General features: G+C 31.6%; 1 pseudogene; it reads right to left on the reverse strand.

Moving 5' to 3' along the window:
* Positions 1 to 4,416: 4,416 nt before the first annotated feature.
* On the reverse strand, positions 4,417 to 5,070 carry LOC141498062 (5-formyltetrahydrofolate cyclo-ligase pseudogene; annotated as a pseudogene).
* Positions 5,071 to 7,743: the final 2,673 nt, after the last annotated feature.

The following is a 7,743-nucleotide window of genomic DNA, read 5'->3' on the forward strand; positions in this document are numbered from 1 at the left end:
AACTGTTTCAATTTACATATGAAGAAATTCAGGTCCAATTATCAGAGTAAAGATTCAGACACAAGGATCTTTCTTCAAATTCAACACTTTCCCCACAAACTGTAAGATCCCTTAATGCTATTATTTCATAAGTTTGTGACCTAAAGTTTCTCTTGTTAAGGGAGGCAGTTTTGATAAGGGAAGACAAGCTAAGAGTGATCAATTACCCTTCTTCTGAGCTGTGGTCTCTAGGAAGTGCTATGAATGACTTTCTCCATGGCTATCTGGTGACTGAGAGGTAGAGATAAGAAACCACAGTTTCCTAACTGTCAATCATGGACAGTTCTAATGACTTACCCATTAGAGTGTGGGGAGAATTAATAACAAAGGGAAGCAGTATGCAAGGAAGAGAATTGAATTTACTTGTAAATCATGTAAGTTTATTTTTCCTCCCCCTTTTTCCCCTTTCCTCCCCTCCCTATCCTAGAGTTGTCTATGATGATTCTGATATGTGTCTCCTTTGGAGACTGCCCCATCTCACTCCTTAATTTTATTACCAGTTGCAAATATGATGGATTCCATTGCATTCACTACTGCCACTTAAGTAAATGAAGAAGAAACCTTTGGGAATTTTTAAGATTTTACATTACTAGAAAATTCAGAATATTTAAATTTAAAATATTAAGAGTTCAAAGCAATAAAAGATTTTTTCTCCCTGTTCTGAAATTGATCACCAAGTTCATTTCTTAATCTGATTTTCTCTGCTCATTTCTAGCATATTTTTCTGCCTTTGGCCACAGTCCCCCAGGTCATTGATATAATATCATGTCATCTTTTATCCTTTTGGAATTTCATGATCATCCTGATTTTCTACAGTCATCAATTATTTTCATTTCTTTTATATTTTTGGAATTCTATTTGCAAAAATGCTTGACCTTTACAAATGGTGATTTGGGGCAAGTCACAATTTCTCTGCCACTCTCCTTTCTTTAGATTTCTTTTTTTTCAAGGCAATGGGTTTAAGTGGCTTGCCCAAGGCCACACGGCTAGGTAATTATTAAGTGTCTGAGGTCGGATTTGAACCCAGGTACTCCTGACTCCAAGGCCAGTGCTCTATTTACTGCGCCACCTAGCCGCCCCCACTCTGCTTTCTTACCTTTGGAAATAATATAGAATAGTAATTCACAGGAGGAAAAAAGAGGTTCAATATTTACAAATAAAAATATTATCAAAGAATGTTGTAGGACCTTTGAGGCCACAAGTAGCTTTAATCCTTTGATAGTATATCTATTTTTTTTCTTTTGTCTAAAAGTTTATTTTACTTTGAACTTAAGAAGCAAAACAAACATTTCTGTAACAGTTGAATTAAAAAAAGATGATGTGCATGAAACCACAAATCTATTTTATGTAACTTGCTATTCTTTTAAAATAAATAATAAAGTTATCATATGGAATTTTTTCCTTTTTTTTGTTTCCTCCCCTCCCAATCCTAGAGTTGGCTATCATTAGACATAAATATCTTTACATATTTATGTATAGATAGTTGTGTGTATATACATACCTACTACATACATACATACATATGACCATTCTATATGTATTTCAAATTTATTCTTTCTTTGCCTACAGTTAGTGTCTTCCTTCATATCCTTTCTACTTAAAATTATACTTAAAACTTGCTGTTACTTTATGCAGTTTTCTCTCAGTTTTGCTCATTTTGCTCTTCATTATTTCATGAAGTCTATCCATATCTTTCTAAGACCATCAAGATGCTAATTTCTTATAGCACAGTATACCACATGTTGAGTCAATTCCCAATTCATGGGTATCCCTACAATTTTCAGTTCCTTGTTATCCCAAGAACTTGTTTAAATATTTTAGAATATGTAGGTTCTTTTCCTTTTGGCTAATTATTTTTGGACATAGACCTAATAGTTGGGTCAAAGAGTATAAATAATTTAATAATTCACTGAGCATAATTCCAGAATGCTCTACAAAATGGTTGGATCAGTTCACAATTTCACCAACAGTGAATTAGTGTTTCAATTTTTTCATTTGTTACTTTCTTCTTCAATCATTTTAGTCAATGATAGATATAAAATATATGTTTTCATATACTGATAAGTTGCTTTGATTCGTATATTGAAAAATTGCCTATTCATATCTTTTGACCATTTTCCAATTGGGGAATGACTTGTTTTTGTATAGATTTGGCAAAGTTCTTGAACTATATGAAGTATGATACCTTTATCTGAGAAATTGTCTTTAAAAATTACCCCCTAATTTTCTGTTTTCCTTCTTATCTTGACTATATTTGTTTTATTTGCACAAAACTTAAAAAAAATTAATGTAATAAAAATTATCCATTTTGCACCTCACTTTGCTCTCTAACTCTTGCTTATTTGTAAATCATTCAACTATCCATAATTCTGATAAATAATCTGGCTCCAGATGACTCTGGAGGAGAAAGTGAGGCTGACAACTTTGGCATAGTGCCACCCTTACTTAAATCAAGTTCAGTTGTATGACATGGTATCATCTTCCTAATACCAAGGTCTGCTTTGAGAATGAAGGACAAACAACATTCATGTTCTTCAAATTTTTTCATAATATTTCTTTTTATATTTAGGTCATGTATCCATTTTGACTTTATCTTGGTTAATGGTGTGAGATATTTTTCTATGACGAATTTCTGTCAGACTGCTTAACAGTTTTCCAAAACAATTTTCACCAAATAATGAATTCTTATCCCGAAAATGCATTCACAAATTAATTAATATATCTATTTGTTGCTGTAAAATGCATGTCTACTCTGTTTCATTGGTCTACCTTTCTATTTCTTGGTCAATACCAGATAGTTTTGACCATTACTGCCTTTAATATAGTTCGCATTCTAGTACTGCTAAACCTCCCTCCTTTACATTTTTTTAGCTTTGAAAGGAACACATTTGATTTATTATATTCTTTTTAATGTAATCTATGCAAAATAGATCCATGGTTTCATATTTTTAAAAAACCCTCCATTCATATGCCAAAAGAACACCCAAGATTAAGGCAATAATGAAAAATCCAGATTCAATTTATAGCAAAAAATTTTCTGACAATGTTTTCATTATAAAAAAGCATTAGTATTGAAACTTGATAATTATAGTTTATTTAATAAGAATGTAGTCTAAATAATTAAAAAATATCAAATAATGTTGAGTTTTATACCAACATAATATTTATCCTTATGGAAGTTCTCCTCCCCCATACCATATTCATAGTATTGTTACTTCTACCTTCTTTTCTTCATCCTTTTTAGCTTACTTTTATTTCTCTGTAGCTAGTCTGTGTTCTTTCTGCATAAAGTCTCAAATCATGTATAATCCTCTAAGCCAAAATGAAAAAATTATTCACATAATGCCACTTTTAAGAATTTGCACAAATGAAAAAGATATTGTTCCCCAGGTGAAATATCATCAGCCAACTTTCAAAACATAAGGCAAATTTTATTTCCAAGTCAGAAAACACAAATAAATGGGACTAAATTTATAATTCATATAACATCAGAATTTGGCATTAGAATCTACAGATACTAACAGGTAGCATAGCTTTTTTATAATGAGGTGATTAGGGAACAATCATGGTGAATTACAGTATTAAAATGCAAAACATGGGGCAACTAGGTGGAGCATTGAAAAGAGCATGGGCCCTGGAGTCAGGAGTACCTGAGTTCAAATCTGGCCTCAGGCACATAATAATTACCTAGCTGTGTGGCCTAGGGAAAGCCACTTAACCACACTTAACCATTGCCTTGCAAAAAACTAAAAAACAAAACAAAAACAAAAGCAAAAGCAAAACCAATAAGCAATTTCTGTTGCATCCTTCATCATTTTTAGCCCACAAAAGTTCTGAAGTGTTTAACCCAAAATTTTGGGTTGGGTGAATAAAGAAAAGGATTAATAAAATCATGCTGAATTCCATTTGCTTTCTCTAAAGTCTGAACCAGAAACAAACATCAGCAAAACAATTATATTTATCAAATCTTCCTGGGAATTAAAGCAGAGCCTTTAAAGGACAAGTTAGAATATAATAGAATCCTTGTTTTAATGAGGTTAAATTCTCTTCAACGTGCAAGGTGGACCACAGAATCTCATTCATAATTTATATTTCAAAGCAGATATAAAATTGTCATTTTAATACCAGGAAATTATGAAGGAAAATCACTAAATGAAATGTTCATTTTTAAATAATATTCTATTATTTACATTGCTAAAGATTTTCAACTAATATTTCATATTAAGTTATTTCTAATTATACCAAAGTCAATCCAGTTCTAAATAATAGAAGGGTAGAGTTGAAAATTATTTTTGCAGAAGGGAAAAGAAATGCATTTGATTTCTGTCAAGTATAAAATCCAGAGCAATGCACAGGGTTGTCACTGAGAGCCACAGTTTATTTGTCTTCATAGAGCACTTCATCTATTCTCATATTGTTTTCTCCGACTGGCACCACATCACAGATTTGTTCTTTGAAAGCCAAAGCAATTGTATAAGGCTTTCTTTCTTGGTGTTGCAAGCACTGCCTCAGGTAGGTGTCATAGTAACCCTTCCCTCTTTCCAGGCATGCCCTGTTTGTCAAATCCAAGACCAGGCATGAAGATGAGATCCAGAACCCCTGTTGACAAAGCCTCCTCCCGCACATCATCATCACTGGACTGATGAATGTTTCAAGAAGTTTTGGGAAGCGAAAAAATCTCTTGGGCTGAAAATAACTTGACCATATCCATGTGGTTGCTCTTGAATTCGTATTGAGGGATAAAACATGTTTTGCCACGTTGAAAAATATCCTTGATAATTTCTTCTGTTTCAATTTCATCCTGCAGCCTCAGAAAGACTGAAATTCTCTGAGACTCTTGATATTTATGGTGAGCAATTACCTTCTCCGTCAGCAGCCGGGACTGGCGGAGCCGTTCCTGGGCGCTCAGCGCCTGCAGCCACTGCTTCAACTCCGCCGGCAGGTTGCGCTTGGCTCTGCTCAGAGCTGCCGCAGACGCCATGTTAGCCTGTCCGGTCTCCTTTGTATTTTTTTTCATTAGTTCCTTTGATATTCTTGATCTTTTGTTCTTCTACATGAATTTTAAAATTATTTTCTTCTAATTCAGTTGAATAGTTTTTGGTAATTTAATTGTGATGGCATTGGACATATAATTTAGTTTAGGCAAAATTGTCATTTTGATTATATTCGCCGGGTCTACCCATAACAATATTTCTTCAGCTATTTCAATTTAGTTGTTAAATTAAGATAGTTTTGTAAAAGAAAGTTTTTTTTTATAATTTTGTTTATACAGTTCATGGGTTTGGTGTGGAAGGTATACTGTAAGATATACTGACTAGAATTATTTTAAATGGAGTATTTCTTACTGTCTCTTGTGGGATTTTATTTGTGAGATATGGGAATACTGGTGATTTATGTGAATTTATTTTATATCCTGCTTCTTAATTATATTAATTATTTTAGTTGAATCTTTGGGATTTTCCAAAAAAAAGAAAGTTTTATTATTTGATTCCCTATTCTGAATCCTTCTATTTCTTTTTCTTCTCTTAATTGATAATGCTAGAATTTCCAATTGTGATATTGAGTAATATTGTTAACACTAGACATCCTTGTTTTGTACCTGATCATGCTGGGAAGGCTTCTAGCTTATCCACATTACATAATGCTTTTTATCAAATTTAGGAAAAATTCAATTTATACCTGTACTTTTAAGATTTTTTTTGATGTTTTCTGTTTTTTTTTTTTTTAGGTTTTTTGCAAGGCAAATGGGGTTAAGGGGCTTGCCCAAGGCCACACAGCTAGGTAATTATTAAGTGTCTGAGAGTGGATTTAAAACCAGGTACTCCTGACTCCATGGCTGGTGCTTTATCCACTACGCCACCTAGCCACCCCTTTTAAGAGATTTTTAAAAATAGAAATGAGTGTTGCATTTTATCAAAACTTTTTTCTGCTTTAATTGATTTAATCATATGATTTAAAAATTTACTATTGATATAATAAATTGTCTTAATAGTTTTTCTTACATTAAATCAGCCCTGCATTCCTTGTTCATAATGTATAATCTTTGAAATATGTTATTATAATGTTTTAGTTAATGTTTTATTTGGAATTTTTGCATCCATATTCATTAATAAAGTTGTGTATAATCTTTCTCTATTGTTACTTTTCCAGGTTAGGTATCTTTTAATGTTATAAAAGGATCCCTTCTTTGCCAATTGCTTCAAATAATTAATTTAACATTGGAATTAGTTGATCTATAAATGACAGATTTCACTTGTAAATCTGTCTGGTCCTGATGCTATTTTTATTTTAAGAAGTTCATTTATGACCTGTTCAATTTAAAAAAAAATAGGCCCATTTAAAAAAATTCTGTTACCTCTTCTGCTAACTAGAAAAATTTTTTAAAAATATTCTTTCATTTCACTTAAATTGTTAAACTAATTGAATAATCAGGCAAAATAATTTCATAAGTGCTTTAATTTTACCTTTATTAGTGGTATATTCACCCTTTTAATTTTTAATACTAGTGATTTGATTTTCTTTTCTTTTTTTTAAAATCAAATTAACCAGTGGTTTATTTATTTTATTTTTTAAATAACTGGAACACCTAGTTTTATCTATTATTCAGTGGGGTTTTTTTACACTCCCATTTATTACTCTTGCCTTTAATTTTTTTGGATTTCTAATTTAATGTTTAATTGAAGATTTTTAGTTTGTTTAGTTTTAGTTTGTTAGCTTTATTTAGTTTAGTTTTAATTTGTTTCCTGTTAGTTTAGTTTAGTTTGTTTGTTTAGCTTGTTATTTATCTGGTTTTTTTAAAAACTTGAATCTCCAATTAATTGGTCCTTTAATTTATTGATATAACCATTTAGAGATAAAAATTTCCCTCTGATTATTCCTTTAGCTGTATCCTATAATTTTTTGGTATGTTGTCTCACTATTATCATTCTCATGAATGAAATGCTTGTTTTTAATTATGATCTGCTCTTTGTAGTGCCCTAATCACTTAAATCCAATTCACTTGCATGTCATGGCATCATCTTTCTGATACCATGGTCTTCTTTGATCATTGAAGAATTATTCCATTCTTTATTTAATTTTGCTCTAGTCCATCCAAAATATGAGTTTAGTCTTTATGCTACTATTACCATTCAATGAAGAACAATCAGGTGAAGTGGTCATCTATAGTTATGTCAGTCAATAAATCAAACTTTTTGCTTGTTTCATCAAAAACACAAAAACATCAAAAACACATCCTTGTGTTTTTACTTCCAAATTACCTGGGAAGTTAGAGAGAAGATTTCATTTTCTAAACTCAAAATCAGGACACACAAAGTTTTGCAAGGCCTTATTTAAAAAAGCACATATTCTTTTTCTTGAAATTGGGACTGGTTTGATAGACAATTGTGCTTAGGGCTTATGCAAAATGTGAAATGGACAGGTGAGGCAACAAAAACTGAATGATAAGCCTGGCATTTCTACTGTGGTTTTGCAGATTAGAAGTAGGAATGTGAAAAACACCCTTAGTTCAATAATGCTTACTTTATCTCATTTTTGTTTTGGTATCATTTGACTTTTCCATTATACATATTGACACCTAAGCTTTAATTTTTTGATGTTTACTTATAACTATTATTACTTACAGTTATATAGTTTTTGATTTGTTTACCTTTGACTTCATTCCCTATTCTCAGGGCTATTGCAAATGTTTTTCTCTTGGTCTCC

The sequence above is a fragment of the Macrotis lagotis genome, chromosome X (genome assembly GCF_037893015.1).
Source record: "Macrotis lagotis isolate mMagLag1 chromosome X, bilby.v1.9.chrom.fasta, whole genome shotgun sequence".
NCBI lineage: Eukaryota > Metazoa > Chordata > Mammalia > Peramelemorphia > Peramelidae > Macrotis > Macrotis lagotis.